Raw genomic sequence first — 17,537 nt, forward strand, 5'->3', positions numbered from 1 at the left:
GCCACCTCATGCGAAAAGTTGAGTCATTGGAAAAGACTCTGATGCTGGGAGGGATTTCGGCAGGAGGAGAAGGGGATGACAGAAAATGGCTGGATGGCATCACTGACTCAATGGACATGAGTTTGAGTGAATGCCGGGAGTTGGTGATGGACAGGGAGGCCTGGTGTGCTGTGATTCATGGGGTCACAAAGAGTTGGACACGACTGAGCGACTGAACTGAACTGAACTGAAGCCCAAGAAAATAACTATATTCATTAACTCACAAGGTGACTTCAGTTGAGGTTTCACTGACCTTTTTAATCCCCAAAACTGGCATTATTTCCTTAGTCAAGCAAACATTTTCTAGTATAATCAATATTTGAGATCTGAAATACCAAACATGTGAGTCCAGCATACATCCTAAAGCTGATCAGAGAAATATTCTACCGGAAACACTGGCAAAATTTTAACACTGCTAAATGAAGAGTCAATGAATATACATGACACAGATGCAAAGCCAGCATGACCGTGTGTGTGTGTGTGTGTGTGTGCATGTAGTTACACTGGACTTAGATATCAGGGCACCGTTTACATGCGCTGCCCTGATATAGGGAGACCTTAATTCTAACCTCTTCCCCTTTGTTGGTTTCCTGACTGAGCTCAGACAAGTCACTTCAAATGGCCCCGTCCCCTCCAGGGCTCTTCTTGGCCAAGTTGTGTTGGTTTGAATCCTTTCTCAACCACTTAATAGCTGTGAAACTTTGGTCAAGTTACTTATCATTCATACCTTTGTATTCTTGTCTATAAAAGGAAGATAATCATAGTATCTGGTTCATAGGACTGTGATAAAAGATGAGAATGTAAAATACTGTTTGGAATATTGTAGTGAAGTGAACAGAGAAGGCAATGGCACCCCACTCCAGTACTCTTGCCTGGAAAATCCCATGGATGGAGGAGCCTGGTAGGCTACAGTCCATGGGGTCGCTAAGAGTCGGACACGACTGAGCTACTTCCCTTTCACTTTTCACTTTCATGCATTGGAGAAGGAAATGGCAACCCACTCCACTGTTCTTGCCTGGAGAATCCCAGGGACAGAGAAGCCTGGTGGGCTGCCATCTATGGGGTCACACAGAGTCGAACACGACTGAAGTGACTTAGCTGCAGCAGCAGCAGCAGCAGCAGTGAAGTGAAGTTGCTCAGTCATGTCCAACTCTTTGCGACCCCATGAACTGTAGCTTACCAGGCTCCTCCATCCATGGGATTTTCCAGGCAAGAGTACTGGAGTGGGCTGCCATTGCCTTCTCCAGGGTTGGGATATTGTAAGTCCTCAATATTAGCCATTATTATTAGCACTGATTCACAGTTTCCTCATGTAGAACAGGAGAGGGTCAGAGGAGGTGTCCGAATTATTTTTTTTAATTTTTATTTATGTGTTTATTTATTTTTGGCTGTACTGGGTCTTCGTTGCTGTGAATGGGCTTTGTCCAGTTGCAGCGAGTGGGGGCTACTCTCTGTCTGCAGTGTGTTTGACTTCTCATTGCAGTGGCCTGTCTTGCTGTGGAGCACTGGCTCTAGGGTGCTTGGGCTCAGTAGTTGTGGCTCAAGAACTTAGTTGACCCATGGCATGTAGAATCCTCCCAGACTAGGGATCGAACCCACATCCCCTGCATTGGCAGGCAGTTTCTTAACCTCTGGACAATAGGAAAGTCCTGATCGAATGATCTCTTTCAGTCCATCTTTAGGAGAACCGTCATTTGGGATACAGTTAGTAACCCAACCTCCCCAAGCCTCTGTAGCCACAGGGAGCTCCTATCAGATCTTATTTTCATTGGCCATGCTGCCAGTCGATCACTCAGGCCTTACTGATTCCTGTTTTACATGCAATTCTAACAGCCATGTTTATCTGATTTCTCAGAGTACAGCAAGTTGGAAGCCCAAATTAGGAAGGAGAAAGAATATTGGCAGAAAAAAAGCACCTTGTAGGCAAGGATGATTGCCCACAGTCTGACATCAAGAGTAAACCACAATGACCACAGAATGAAGCAGGTGAACACTACGATTACAAGTCATGTAAAATGGTTGAATTCCATTTAATAAACTGGTCATGACAGCTCCCAATTTTAGAAATATTTCTATGCAAAGGATTAACATTTTCTCGGCTTAGGGATGATCAGTTTTCTGATCACTGTCTGCGTGGGCAGAATGTCACTGGCTATTGCTGAGGCCTTGCCCCAGAGTTGCTGGCCCTGTGGCGTCCCTCCTGGTTCGGCAGGTCCAGAACCAGGGTGGATGTAGGGCTATCCAGAACTGCTTTCATCTCTCAAGGGGGAGCTGGTCAGAGGGTGAGAACATTCAGGTCAGGTGTCAGCACTCTCCTATGTAATCCTGACTTCAAACTTCTGCCACACACACTTTCACACATTTTCATCTAGTGATTTGATTGAGTAGCAATTTCTTCCCTAGGCTGTCATATCCTCAGGTTCTTTTTCTGACCTTGGAAGTAATGGGTTCAGAATTAGGACCCAAGGAGATCTCAGTGAGTTTTCAATCCTGCTTCTGACACCTGCCAGCTCTGCAACTTTGGACAAAACACTTTCCCTTCTCTGCATGTCGTCCTTGAAGCTCTAAAATGTGAAGAATAATGCATTCCTCCCTGGGGCTATTAAAGAAAGTGAGTGAGTCAGAGCCCAGGACCTGGAATAGCTTGAGATGTATCAGCTACTCTCGATGCCCATTTCAGTTGCATCTAGGACTTTAATGGCTCTTTCTCAATCATAATTTATTGCATCCTATCAAAGCATAATGGGTGAAATATAGGTTTGGAGCCAGAGAGGCCTGGACTGGAACCGCCTTCTATCCTCCCCCATCTGTGTGACCATGGGCACAATAGGAAGGTTTTCCTAGGTCAGCTCCCCATGTTGGAAATACCACCACTTAACCCACAAGAGTTTTTAATGAGGTTTAGCCAACGTATTTAGTTATCTTATTTTCATAGTGGCTCCAAGGCACAAGAGTAGAGATGCTGGCAATTTGGATGTGCCAAAGAGAAGCTGTGAAGTGCTTCCTTCAAGTGAAAAGGTGAAAGTTCTCAACTTAATAAGGAAGAAAAAAATATCATCTTCCATCCTTGAAACTGAAGAAGGAAAGAGAAATATGTGTTAGTTTTGCAGTCCAAACCCCAAACCTCCAAAGTTATGACCACTGAACGTGATAAGCATTTATTTAGTAAATAGGAAAACAGCATTGAATTTGTACAAAAGGTATTTTGAGAGAGACAGACCACATTCAAATAATTTTATTACAGTGTATTTTTATAATTGCTCTATTTTATTATGTTGTTGTTCATCTCTTAATATGCCTCATTTATATATTTAACTTTATCATAGGTATATAGGTGGGAAAAAAACAGAGTTTGTGTGAGATTTGGGACTACCCTCAGTCTCAGGCACCCTCTGGGTCTTGGAACTTAAGCTTCATTCCATGAAGAAGTGGGGGGCACTGTACATGAAAATATGCTTAGAACTTATCTCCATAGCCAATAAAGATCCATCATACCAAGAAATAAATATCTTTCTTCAGAATTACCACTTGCCAGCTACAGTCATAAGATTGTTTATATAACTCAAGTCAAAAATCTTTTTTTATCCTGTATTATATGGCCCAGATTTGTTTTTAAAAAAATGTATAGTTTTAAAAGAACTATTTCTCAAACTGGCTATTCTCAGATTTTAATTCCATTTCATGTAGGAGTTGAAAGAAGTCCTTTCTTCTTACGAGTCCACAAGTGTTCCAGGAGTGGAAATTACATCTACTGTGGAATCCGAGGATGGGACATTTACACATGTGGATGCCTCTTTGACTTTATTTGCTTGAAAAAGAGCACCTAACTCAGTTTCATCAGGTGATAAGGAACCCTTTGTCTATCTGGGAAGTGTTCTCCTTCAAAAAAGTGCTGCCAGCCTCAAGAGGGCCTGTGGACCCACGAACTGTGTTTCCCGGAGCACGACTCAGGACCCAGCACAGATAATGTGTTTTCCTTTTCACTGCTCAGAATATTCATCAGGATAAGGAGGTTTTGGCACATCGTGAACATTATATAATCATGTGTCAGTACAGAAGCTTTTAGCTTCTTGTCACCATTCATGCTAAGCCATCCTTAATGTTGTAATATCATTGATATCACCAGGAGATAACACAGAGTTGTCTACTGGCTATATAATTTGTCAGACATTAATAGAGACTGGAGTGATCGGTAAACACACAGCACTTTTGTGTCATCTTTTCCTGATAGTGGTTTTGATAAGATTTTAAAGTAACTGTAGGTTTAGATTCCTTAAATACTGGCATTTGTTTATTGGTTTGTTTGTTAGTTTGTTTTTTAAAAAAAAGTGACTTAAGCTGTCAGACGTGCTGTGTATGTATGTGTATACATAGTCATGTCCAACTCTGCAACCCCATGGACTGTAGCCTGCCAGGCTCCTCTGTCCATGGAATTTTCCAGGCAAGAATACTGGAGTAGTTTGCCATATCCTCCTCCAGGGGATCTTCCTGACCCAGGGATTGAACCCAGGTGTCCTGAGTCTCAGTCGGCATTGGCAGACAGATTCTTTACCACTGTGCCTCCTGGTAAGTCATATGTGTTACCTGTCTGTGTGTGCTCAGTCACTTCAGTCGTGTACAACTCTTCGAGACTCCATGGAGTGTAGCCCGCCAGGATCCTCTGTCCATGAGATTCTCCAGGCAAAAATACTGGAGAGGGTTGCTGTACCCTTCTCCAGGGGATCTTCCCACTAGCTGCCAAAGACTCATGCTTTGTGACTTTATGATCCAGTGTTTGACATTAGCTTTCTCTTGTTGGAAAAGTTGCTGATTTCAATGCACTGCTCCTTGATCCCAGAGATTGTAATGAGAGCTAGCCCCATGGAAATTCTCAGGAAAGACTCAAGAAACGTCTGAAAGCTGTGTCTCCATTAGCAGACAAAATACTTTTCAAACATCCTCAGTAAACTTCTTCTCAAACACCTTAGTGAGGATAGAAAAATAGCACAACTATTTGATATTAAGCTTTTATTGGTACTTAACAGCAGTTGATCTCATGCAGAGCTTAAAGCTTTTCCTGAACTATGATGAGGAAAGTGAATCCAAGTGACCAGTTTGACCAAATTAATCAATTAGTGCAGTGACATTTCAGATATCTTTCACTGAATTAAACAGCAATTTTTTAAACTAGGCTGATAAAATAATTCATGGAAAAAAAAAAAAAACTATACAGACTCTCTTAGGTTGACATTTCAAAAGCTTCTGCCGTCTGGTCCACTTAAATTCTACAAGATTTTCAACATAGCATCATTGCATAAACCATCTATTGCCACCAACCTGGTCACCCGACTGCCAAGAATATCTTCCCCTCCTCACCTCTTTGTGAGGTGTGTCCTTTTGTGTCCTTTTGCCTACACTGTGTCCTGGCACCACATGCTTTCTCTTTTGTCTCTGCCCACCTCCTAAGCTAGCTTTCAGTCATGCTTCCTCCATGGCATTTTTTTTTTTTTGCAAGTGGCTTCCTCTCCGAATCCCACTAGAGTCCTGATCATTCACTGCATGTGTTGTAAATTCTCTTGGATTATAGCAATTATTTTGTATCTCTATTACTACTAAATTAAGCAGGCACTTCCATTTTATATGCCTCAAGTAGATTTCCTGTTCCCAGAGATGTCAGCTGTGTCTTTAAGTCTATTCAATGGTTTACGCGATGTCTTGCATGTGGTTGATGTTGATTATACTAGATAATCTGAATAGTTTCACTGATCTACTGAAATCATTTAATCCAGATATAAAGATATAGCCGAGGACTGTTAACGAGTAGTTGTGAAGATTATAATCATATTTGTGGCCCAGACACCTGCAATTGATCTGTGAATCTGCCATGTACTAGATGGTGGATATCTTGGACTAGATATCTTGGACAAGTCACTTCACCTACCTTAGCTTCTTTTCTCTTGTGTAAAACTGAAAGAATAATAAAGACTTTATTACCTACTTCACTAGATTGACTGTAAGAGTCAAATGATGTAATGTCTTTCAAAGTGTTTTACAAAGGTAACTACCTTACGGATATGACGTCCATTGTTAAGCAAATGAAACAGGACTTTTGAAGATCCCGTATCAAATCTAGACAAGCCCTAAAATGATCAAGACTGCTGTGGTTTTAAGGTAGATACGATCCATGTATGTTGAACAATGCTGCAGATCAGATGGTTATTTTCACTTTATAGATGAAAGTTTGAAGTTAGCTAGAAGCAAATGATTGAAAAATTAATGAAGCATCAAAATGAAACACCTTTACTGTTCTAGTTATTAACAGTAGCTTTGAGCCTGATATTTGAGTCTCCTATTTATTTCTTAATTTTTTATTAAGCACCATTAATCTTCTGATTCTTATGGATTCATATAAAACAACACACTGAAAATATCCATCTCTCTTCTCTGTAGTTCCTTCGTAAGTATAAATAACATCTTGAATCTATAATTTAGCTCCATATTTCTTCCAGGCCTTCCCATATTCCTTCTTATAGTCCCCAAAGTCATGCCCTTGTTTCTTAAGTCCAGATCTTTACCACGTCTCCATTGCTAACTTTTATTTTGAGACAGTTCCCTTCGTATGCCCCCCAAGAATCTTGAATTTCAGAAAACCAAACTAAACTTGTCATCTCTTCCTCTCTCACACCTCCCATCCTGAAACCTACAGCTCTCCCCTTGTCGTCTGTCTCAGGACTTCCAGAACCACCCACCGGGTGGCCAAAACCCAAAACCTGAACATCATCCTTGACCCCTCTCTCTACCTCAAGATGAACTAATTCCTGCTAATTCTGTCTCGTTTCCATCTCATTGAATCTCCATACCCAAGATCTCAAGGTCACCCACCGGTGGCTCAGATGACGGCCACCATCTTTTAACCATGCTGCCGACATTCAGTTGGGTGTCACCCAGTTCACGATCTATTCTATAACCAGAGTGATTTCTTTAAGATGCACACTGAATCTTATCCATCCCTGGTTTACAATCTTTCATCGACTGCCCATTTCCATCTGCAAGGAAGATGTACATCCTTCCCGTGTCAGCCAGGACCTCCCTCAACCACATCATCCCCTTCACTGCCTTCAAACCTCAACTTGGATGTCAGTGTTTCCTGGGAGAATTCCCTATTTACCTTCTTCTGAAAAGTGGCTTCTGCCTTATGCTTAACCTGATTGTACATTCTCCAACTCCCTTGTATTTACATTCTGCTTGCCTATACACTCCTGAGCTTGAAATTGCCTTCAGGAAAGGGCCAATGTTTCATCATTGTGTCTCAGTTACTTCTGCTGCCAAGTACCATCTGTGATATCTGGCATATAAATTTTATATGCTCTCCATATATTTTAAAACAATGACAACAACTAACTCTCCCCTCATCTGTGCATACTTTGCTTCATCCTGAATTATCCTGCCTCTTCTGCTGTGTTGGATATTATGAATCATGTTTATTTCAGGAAATCTTCCCTCAGTGAATCTGTTCTGGGCAATCGTTACTCTGCATCCCTTCTCAATGTAATTATTAAATGAATTTGCAATGTTTTCACTTTTTGGAATGTTGTAGATAAATATTGTGATACTGTGAGGTTAAAGCATGAGTATATACTGTCTCCCAGCTTCAACTTTGAACTCCTTGGGTAGGCACTGCTCTTCTTAAATCTTCAATTATCCCTGACTTTGTACATTATCTCACAGTCAGATGATGCTCAAAAAGGCTAGATAGGATGTACCACCATTCCTCCAGTGTTCACATCCCAATCTCCTGTGAATTATGGTTCATTGTACATCTTTCTCCCTTCACTCTCACATAACAGGTACAGACTGTCATTGCATTTGCCTCTAGCAAGAAGCTCGAGTGTTTATTGACAGGAGACAGAGTGGAATATGCCCTACCAAGAACCAATCAGGATTTTAAGATCAAAGGATATTCTGGTTCCTTCATCTGGGGTTCCTTCTTTTAAACTGGACAAGTCATTTTCAACACTTTAGTCTTTTCATCTCTTAAGAAAAGGACTTGAAAGATTCCTATAGCTCTGTACAATGGTATACTACAAAAGTAATAATCACCAAACCAAATGACTGATCTGACAGTCAAAACTGAGAGTCAAAATTGACTGTACCAGAATAGACAAAAATCTCTTTAATAAATTTGAAACATATTTTGAAAGAAAAGGGATGAAAGGAGAGAGCTATAGTGTTACATATTTCAGTTTTTACTTTCATACAGTGTGTGGCCCTTAGCATGAATTTTCTTAGGTAATGTTATTCCAATGCTTGCTATGTAGAAGGAATTTGAATGGCATTCACCAAATTAGCACAGTTTTCCACAAAGGAGGAAGGACCTAGAATCAAATGGAAAACAAATATTCAAGCAAGCATGGAAAACTTCAAAGAAAATATATGACACTGTCCTATTTGTTTATTTCTTGATTAAAATCCATATTCAGTTAGTCTGCTTAAACTGCTCCACACAAAATCTCTGGTCATGGAGGTAAACATATGCGTGAGAAAGAGGTAGTATGCAGATGAGAATGCTGACCTGAAAAATCTAAAGCGTTAATGCTATTTTTATTTGATTTTATACAGATAGTCACTTCCTTTATTTACCACAGCATCAGATGATGCGGCGTGTGTTCCAAGTGTTCTTTTGTTCCAACAGTTATCTCCATGAACATCAGAATTATCACTGCCATAGAGAGATCATTTATCTTACTTTCATAATAATATTTCAGTAATAATGTAGCTGGTAAAAAAAAGTGTGTGTGTATCTATGAAGATAAATATAATTGGGGAAAATAGCTTTTCAAGGCATATTTCTTTAATTACAAGCTGAAGTATTTACTAATTTTAAAAGTTACTAGAACCTTACCAATCCTAAATCACTTGGACTTCCCTTATTTTCACATATTTGCAAGTAACAATGGTTCTGTTATCTTCATTTTTTTTTTTTATTCTTCCAATTTTATTTTATTTTTAAACTTTACATAATTGTATTAGTTTTGCCAAATATCAAAATGAATCCGCCACAGGTATACATGTGTTCCCCATCCCGAACCCTCCTCCCTCCTCCCTCCCCATACCATCCCTCTGGGCCGTCCCAGTGCACCAGCCCCAAGCATCCAGCATCATGCATCGAACCTGGACTGGCAACTCGTTTCCTACATGATATTTTACATGTTTCATTGCCATTCTCCCAAATCTTCCCACCCTCTCCCTCTCCCACAGAGTCCATAAGACTGTTCTATACATCAGTGTCTCTTTTGCTGTCTCATACACCGGGTTATTGTTACCATCTTTCTAAATTCCATATATGTGCGTTAGTATACTGTATTTATGTTTTTCCTTCTGGCTTACTTCACTCTGTATAATAGGCTCCAGTTTCATCCACCTCATTAGAACTGATTCAAATGTATTCTTTTTAATGGCTGAGTAATACTCCACTTCATTTTTAACCTACATAGTACTCACTTATTCTATAATACTGTAGTTAATTTACAAGTTTCCTAATTTGAAGGTGTTTGGATAGCCTGAAATATGAGGGTCTTATATGTAGTGTTGTTAGGAATACCTTTACTTAAATTTCTCTTTTGTGTTCATGGCTAACACTTGAATGACTGGCTCTAGGTCTAGAAAAATGCACATGTCATATAACATCTTTTCAGTTTGTGGCCAGCAAGATTAAAGCGATTTATAAATGCTACCAATGGCTGTCATATAATCATGTACATTTCCCTATATCCCAGCCTTTACTGATTTTTAAAAAATATGTTCCTTTGACTGGATTAACTGGAATATGAAGATTTCTCAAATTTAGATAATATTTATGTATTTTTCTATTGATGAGGCTGCATATTGTTCACCATGATCCTTTGCTGCATCATCCGTTCCATAGCAGTCGTAGACCACAGTGGTGTGCCAAGCGCTGTGTCAAGACTGAAGACCAGGGACTTCCCTGGTGGTCCAGTGGTTAAGACTTAGCCTTCCAATGCAGGGGAGATGGGCTCGATTCCTGGTTGGTAAGCTAAGATCCCGCATGCCTCGTGGCCAAAAAATCAAAACCTGAAACAGAGCAGTGCTATAAAAATTCAGTAAAGACTTTAAAAAAAATAGAAAAAGAATTTTATTAAAATTAGCCTAAAAATTAATAGTAGGGTGTGTCTCCCAAGTTCAGGGTGCTAAACAGGTGATACTGGGTACAACAAGAACAGTGGTTCAAAACCTCCCACTGTGGACTCCCAGATGCCTGCGGAATCCACTATTTTCACAGGAAGACAAGCTCATCACTGCCGTCACTTGTTTTTCATTGTTTGGGTTGGACAATTTTCTAACAAAGGATTGTTTCCTCTAGTTGGGTCCATTTTTGTACCTTCGGATCTGTTTCACCCCATGGAACGCAGTTTAGCTCCTGGGTATTTTTATATCGTTGTTTTTTTTTTTTTTTAAACTCTTAATGGGGTAATCAGCTAATACTTGTGCCTTTTGGGATCCTAAATCAGCAATCCAGTTGTGATGAGCCATTCCCCTTGGCTTTGCAATCTTTGAATCATCATTTTGCAAGATGGCAGTCGCTGCTTCTAAACAGTAATCAAGGCTTGGAGTGGTTACACCCTGAACAAAATATCCCGTCTCCTTGGCCAAATTTTTATCAGGAGGTGTTGCAGAAACTCATTAAGTCACTTGAGTCAAAGATCCAGGTGAATCATTCTGCACCTCCACCCAGTTCAACTTTTTCCTGTGGTAGCGATTAAGTATATTTTTCTTTTCTCACTCCCACCTCTACCAACATCCAATCACATGTTCCACTCGGCCACACACACTCACTCAGACTTTACAAGCTCTTTGAAGGTTCACTTTATTGGCACTCGGAGGACGCAGATAAGAAGTAAAATGTCTATAGCTTTTCTACTGAGTGCCTGGAAGTAGGAAAAAATAAAATAAAGCTAAAAATATCATCGTTAATGTCATGGAGTTTAATCCCAAACAGCATTTGGTCTTTGACTTTACATTTTACTTTTTTTTTTTTAATTTTTCTTTTCAGGTCATGCCCTGAAGCATGCAGGATCTTAGTTCACCAACCAGGGAATTGAACCTGTGTCCCCTGAATTGAGAGCACAGTCTCAACCACAGGACCACCAGGGAAACCCTGCACCATTTTCTTCTTTAATAAAAAGGATATAAAGCAAGCACTTTACATGACAATATTCAAGAGACAGTGTGTGATCTTATTAATTATTCAGGTAATTAATATAACTTGCATTACGAGACCCAGTTTGAGTATAGAGTCAATGAATCTTAGGATGGCAAGCGTATGGACAGAAAGTGCCTGGACTCTACAGATCACCAGACTGGGTTTGAAAGCCAACTCTCTCACCAGCTCTTTGGCTTTAAACAAGTTTACTCAACCTCACAGAACAGTGATTTCCCCTATTGGGCTAAGACCTATCTCAGAGGGCTGCTGTCTGGATTCACTGGGATAATATATTCAATGCTAAGTGGAATGACTATTCACAAGAGGTAATAATGCAATAATAACAGCCTGGTAACACTCACCATGCTAGGCATTCCACCTAAATCAGTTCACTTAATCCTCTCAACAACTTCAAAGTGAGATGCTACTATTATGCCTATTTTACAAACAGGGAAACTAAGGCACAGAAAGGTGAATTTGTTTATTCAAGATCATGATGATAAGAACTGGTTATAAATTGAATTTGAGCCCAGAATCCATGTGTTGATGCAATTCTTTTATCTACTTAGAGATTAAGGAGAAAGTTAACTGATAATCTCAAAAATTCAGAGCCATCTTGGAGCTTAGGACAAGCTAAGGACCTGTAAATCTGTCTCCCAATTACATTCTAGTGTAATTTCCCTAAGAAATGAAACACAGAATAAGCCACTGGGCAAATATAGATGGTGGGTTTTGAGAAAGAAACTAGAATGATTCCCTACTGCTTTGTGATAATGTGGAATCCAGTAACAGTGACTAATTACTCGGTAATGACCTGTTTTGAAATCATCATGTCAGGTACTCACCTGCCTAAGAGTTAGATCCATAAATGCTCTAGAAAGATCCTCTCCTGGGAGCTCTAAGGAGAGAATCAGCTGGGTTGCTAACACTCGGGTCCACACTCTCTTCACATTCCACTGCACTCTTTCTTCCTGGTAGCCCCTCCTGCTTCACCCCCACCCCCTTATACACACCCTCTGTTGCTGATGTAATGAATCCCTGAAAGGAGAGTGATGCTCCATAAAGTTGATATGGCCTAGCTGGTGATGGAACCCTAAAAGCCACCTCCTGGAAACACCAGCCCACTCCCCTCACCCGTAAGCCAGCCCACTGACTTCAGTATAATTTGCAGACCCGGGCAAAGCCTTCTAAACCTTCCAGCCTCCTGGGGTCACGAACAGACTTACCAAGTCACGCTTCAGTCTCCAAATCCACAGAGCATTTCCCACACCCACTGGAACAGCTACCCTGGTCATGGAGCCCAAAGCCAAGGGCGGTGGGGCTGAAGCCAGCAGTAATTGAAGTGATGGGAGGTGTAGATTTGTTATCTGTGTCTCACCAGTTCCTGACCTGAGGCAGGAGGAGCCCAGCAACCCACTCCAGCTCTGCTAAGGGAAGCAGCAATGCAGGCCAAGGAGATGTGGTGAAAAGACTCCTTAGTTGAACTTATCAGTGATGGGTCTACCAGGTGTCAGAAGACCTATTAATATCTATCATTGGGAGCATGTATTAGTGTGATAAGGATAATAATAAGCATTTCTTTGAGCACTTATTATGTGCCAGACATTCTTCTAAACTCCTTCATGGAGTATCTCCTTTAAGAGCTCAGTCAGAGGCTTCCCTTGTGGCTCAGCTGGTAAAGAATCCACCTGCAATGCGAGAGACCTGGGTTCGATAACCTGGGTTGGGAAGATCCCCTGGAGAAGGGAAAGGCTACCCATTCCAGTATTCTGGCCTGGAGAATTCCATGACTATACAGTGCATGGGGTCTCAAAGAGTTGGACACGACTGAGTGACTTTCACTTTCCTTTGGGGTTGTTACTATCATACCCATTTTACACATGTGGAAACTGAGGAGACATATCAAACCATCTTTCCTCCACTTGCACAGCAAGTAAGGGAGACAAACCCCGCAGCCTGAAGTCAAAGCCCTTGCTGTAAACTGCTTTGTCGCAAATAATCAAAAAGCAGGCTTGGCAATCTTTATCTGTGAAGAGTTAGATAGTAACTGTTTTAGGCTTTGTAGGCCATATAGTTTCTGTCACAACTCAGCTCTGCTCTTCTAACCCCAAAGTACCAATAACCAATACCTAAACTAAGGGGTTTTGCTGTGTTCCAGCCAAACTGTATTTATGGACACTGAAATTTGCATTTCATACTATTTTCATGTGTCATGAAACATTCTTTAGATTTTTTTCTCCCCGACTTAAAAATGTACAAACCATTCTTATCTCTCAGGCCATGTGAAGACAGGCAGCAGATTTGGCCCATCAGTGCTCTGCTAACCCTTAATCAAAAAGGTAGGAAAAAATGAAAATAAAATCATTTGGAAAGAAATGTGAATCGTGGTGTTTTTCCAACCATTTTCACATTGTGTTTATTTCAACCTGAGAAGAAGTGTCCGCTGTTTGTCTTTGAATCGGTTGAACGAGATGCAGTTCATCAGATCTCCATACTGAGCAAGCTGTGTGGCCCTGGGCCATTCACTCAACCCTAAGCCACAGCTTCCTCATCGTCATAACAGTAGTTATCTCATGGGGTTGGTGCTGTAGGCATTCCATCACATAATGCTCGCTAGGCAATTACCCCAGCTGCCAGCATGTTGTAAACTTTCAGTAAACGTTTGCTCTTATGACTACTGGCATTATTGTTATTATTAACACTGCTATTATCAACATCATCGGCACCCCGGGTAAAGACATTAAAATAGCACATCTAAAGTTCACCTCTGGCACTTTCTATCAACTGAGTCTAGCTTAGAGGTGAATTAAAAGTCCTTTAAAGGCCCTACCCACCCTCCTCTCTATACTGTGATGCGATGGATCCCAAGCACAGGCCCCAGGAAAGAAAAATTCCACCTTACTCCATATTCTTACCATTCCAGAAAACACAATCTCATATGCACAGCACCTATCAGAATTCTTCCTGCCTGTCTCCAGAACACTCTATTACTGTACCCAGCTACATGCTAATCTGCAGTCGGTACCAACATCTCCCTTGCCATCTTTAGCTTTCTGGGTGCTTGCTTGCAATGCTCATGGGTCACAAGAGGAACAGGAAAATAGAAAAATCTTCGTAATAAATTTCTGTGAATTAGAACAACCATATTTTCATCTTATTTAAACAGGCCATATGTGTGTGGAGTGCCACTTTGGTTTCCTGCTTTATTTATTTATTTTTAATATATTGTATTAAAATATAGTTGACTTGCAGTGTTGGGTTAGCTTCTGATGTACAGCAAAGTGATTCAACAAATGTATGTTCATATACATTCCATTGTGGTTTATTACAAGATAGTGAATATAGTTCCCTGTGCTGTACAGGAGGACCTCGTTGCCTATCCATCCTGTATATAGTTTGCATCTGCTAATCCCAAACTTTCAAAGATCCCCTGCCTCCCCCTCCTCCCCCTTGGCAACCATAAGTCTATGATCTCTTTGACTGTGGGTCTGTTTTGTAGATATGTTCATTTGCGTCATCTTTTAGTGGAAAGACTCTTTGGGGTGGCAGGTAAGGCAACAGATCTACTGAAGCATGTTACTTAAACTGCTGAGAAGAATCCTCATCACCATGGTGAGCCAAGCACAATCACCATTGTCACTGGGATTTTTAAAGTGAGCTGATAGGAAATCAGGTAATCATAGCCCAGGTCATTTTAACACTAAAGTGTCTCCGTGGGAAAAGTTTGCAGCCAGCGTTGGGTCCACTACGAGCAGACAAACGCCCAGTGTCATTGGTAGGACCTGGCATTTCAAATGTCTTCTTACACTTTGTCTCGAGGTTGGTTGGGGTGCATAAGGGCAGCAAGTAAGAATCTTTGTTCAGAAACACCCTTCTCTCTTACATCATTAACAAGAACAGTACCTGAAGAACGGCCGACACACAGTAGGCACTCAAAATATTGCCCCGAATTTCTTACATACCCCAACATGTTGCCTTATATTTATGCTCTTTCTTCCAAAGAACAGCTCTTTCTTTATTTCACTCTATGTCACTCAGTCTTGTCTGACTCTTTGTGACCCCATGGACTATAGCCCACCAGGCTCCTCTTTCCATGAATTTCTCCAGGCAAGAAATACTGCAGTGGGTAGCTATTTTATTTTCCAGGGGATCTTCCGGATCCAGGGATCAAACCCAGATCTCCTGCATTGCAGGCAGATTCTTTACCTGGCTCTGAGTCAACATCAGAGCCAGAGTTTAAAGGCTGTAGGTTATAAGATTCTATTTATTTGATACTCGTGCCAAGACAAAACTCTAGGCACAGCATTGCCTTTAGCTGAGGGCAGGGGGCCGGGGGTGGCATGGAATTGGGGTTGTGATGGCCTTTTATGTCTTGATGGTGGTGGCAGTTATTCAGTTGTCTACATTTGTGAAAACGCACCTGAAAATGTGCACTAAAAAGGATGAATCATACTGTATGTAATGTACACCTTAATTTTTTTTTAATTGAAGGAAAACTATACCACTGCTTGCAGTTCAGTGAAGTAGATAGGTGTTTTACTGGTTTTCAGTATTTGGTCCTGCCAAAATGCACTTTTTTTTTTCTTTTTTGAGGTTTAAATTTGGACCCAGTCAAGGCAGCATCTGCTTTGGGAGAGGAGTGCGTTGGAGGTCACTGTTGAAGGGGATCCTGTTTGGGCGCATTCTCTTTTTTTTTAATTTTATTGACCTGACTTTATTTTATTGAGCTTTGTATTTTATATTGGAGCATAGCCAATTAACAATGTTGTGGCAGTTTCAGGTGGATAGCAAAGGGACTCAGCCATACATATACATGTTTCCATTCTCTTGGAGGCATTATTGAGGGGCTTAAGGGTCTCGTTTGCAAGGACTTTGAGATTCTCTAATCTTCTACCACCATGATTGTACCATTTACCTGGCAAGAGTGTCACAGGATAAATGAGTCAATGCAAGCAAAGAACTTTGAAGATGCAAAGCACCAGGTGAGGTCTAGAGTGCCACGGTCAGTGCTTAAACTGGACTGAATGTAAAAGCGTTTTCAAAGTCAGTACCTGGGCAGGTTTTTCTATCACTGTGTCAGTTTTTCAACTGGCTCCTACCCAGCGACCACTTGAAAGAAGAGAGGCTCTGAGCAGATGTTATAAAAACAATGGTGAAGTGGCAGCTTGGCTCACTGGATGTTTCAAAGCCAAGAATTTCAAATCCAAGAACAAAGGTGTGAAAGTAAATATCTTAGAAGTAGACAGAGCAAAACACATTGCTGATGACAGACCCTCTCACACTGTGGAACAAACGTGTGTTCCAAAGCACATTTCATTCAGAGAATGATTCTAACAAGAATTTGTTTTGGAGAAATAAAGAATCTCTATTCTTTGGAAGGAATGATGCTAAAGCTGAAACTCCAGTACTTTGGCCACCTCATGCAAAGAGTTGACTCATTGGAAAAGACTCTGATGCTGGGAGGGATTGGGGGCAGGAGGAGAAGGAGACGACAGAGGATGAGATGGCTAGATGGCATCACTGACTCTATGGACGTGAGTCTGAGTGAACTCCGGGAGTTGGTGATGGACAGGGAGGCCTGGCGTGCTGTGATTCATGGGATCACAAAGAGTTGGACACGACTGAGCGACTGAACTGAACTGAACTGATACATTAAGGAATCACATCTAAAAGAATATAACAGTTAAGTTATGCATGGATTAAGTCCAGACTAAGTGATGGTTAAGAATTGTATAGATTAAATTTTCCTACAGAAGGTCAAGGTCTTCACCAATGAGGTCTGTAGATAAAGACTGACTCAGTCAGACTTTGAAATTAAAAAACAAAAAACTATATGTCTGCATAAAGATCCAATATATGTATATACATATGTGTACATATATACATCACACACAAACACACACACACACAATGGAATACTACTCAGCCACAATAAAGAATAAGATTTTGGCACTTGCGACAATGTGGATGGATTTGGAGGGCATTGTGCTACGTGAAAGAAGTCAAACAGAGAAAGACAAATACTGTATGAAATCACACGTGGAATCTAAAAAATGCAACAAACTAATGAATAAAACAAAAAGGAAGGAGACTTATAGATATGGAGAAAAAGCTAGTGGTTACCAACGGACAAAGGAAAGTGGGGAGGGGGAAGATGGTGGGGGTGGGGAGGGTTATTGTGGGATGCTATGAAATCAAATGTATGAAACCTTTGGAAACTGTAAAGCACTATAGCATTTAATCTTTCAGTCAATACAAAAAAGAAAAAAGGGAAAGAAATAACAAGTAAATAAAAATA

The sequence above is a fragment of the Bos mutus genome, chromosome 13, assembly GCF_027580195.1.
Source record: "Bos mutus isolate GX-2022 chromosome 13, NWIPB_WYAK_1.1, whole genome shotgun sequence".
NCBI lineage: Eukaryota > Metazoa > Chordata > Mammalia > Artiodactyla > Bovidae > Bos > Bos mutus.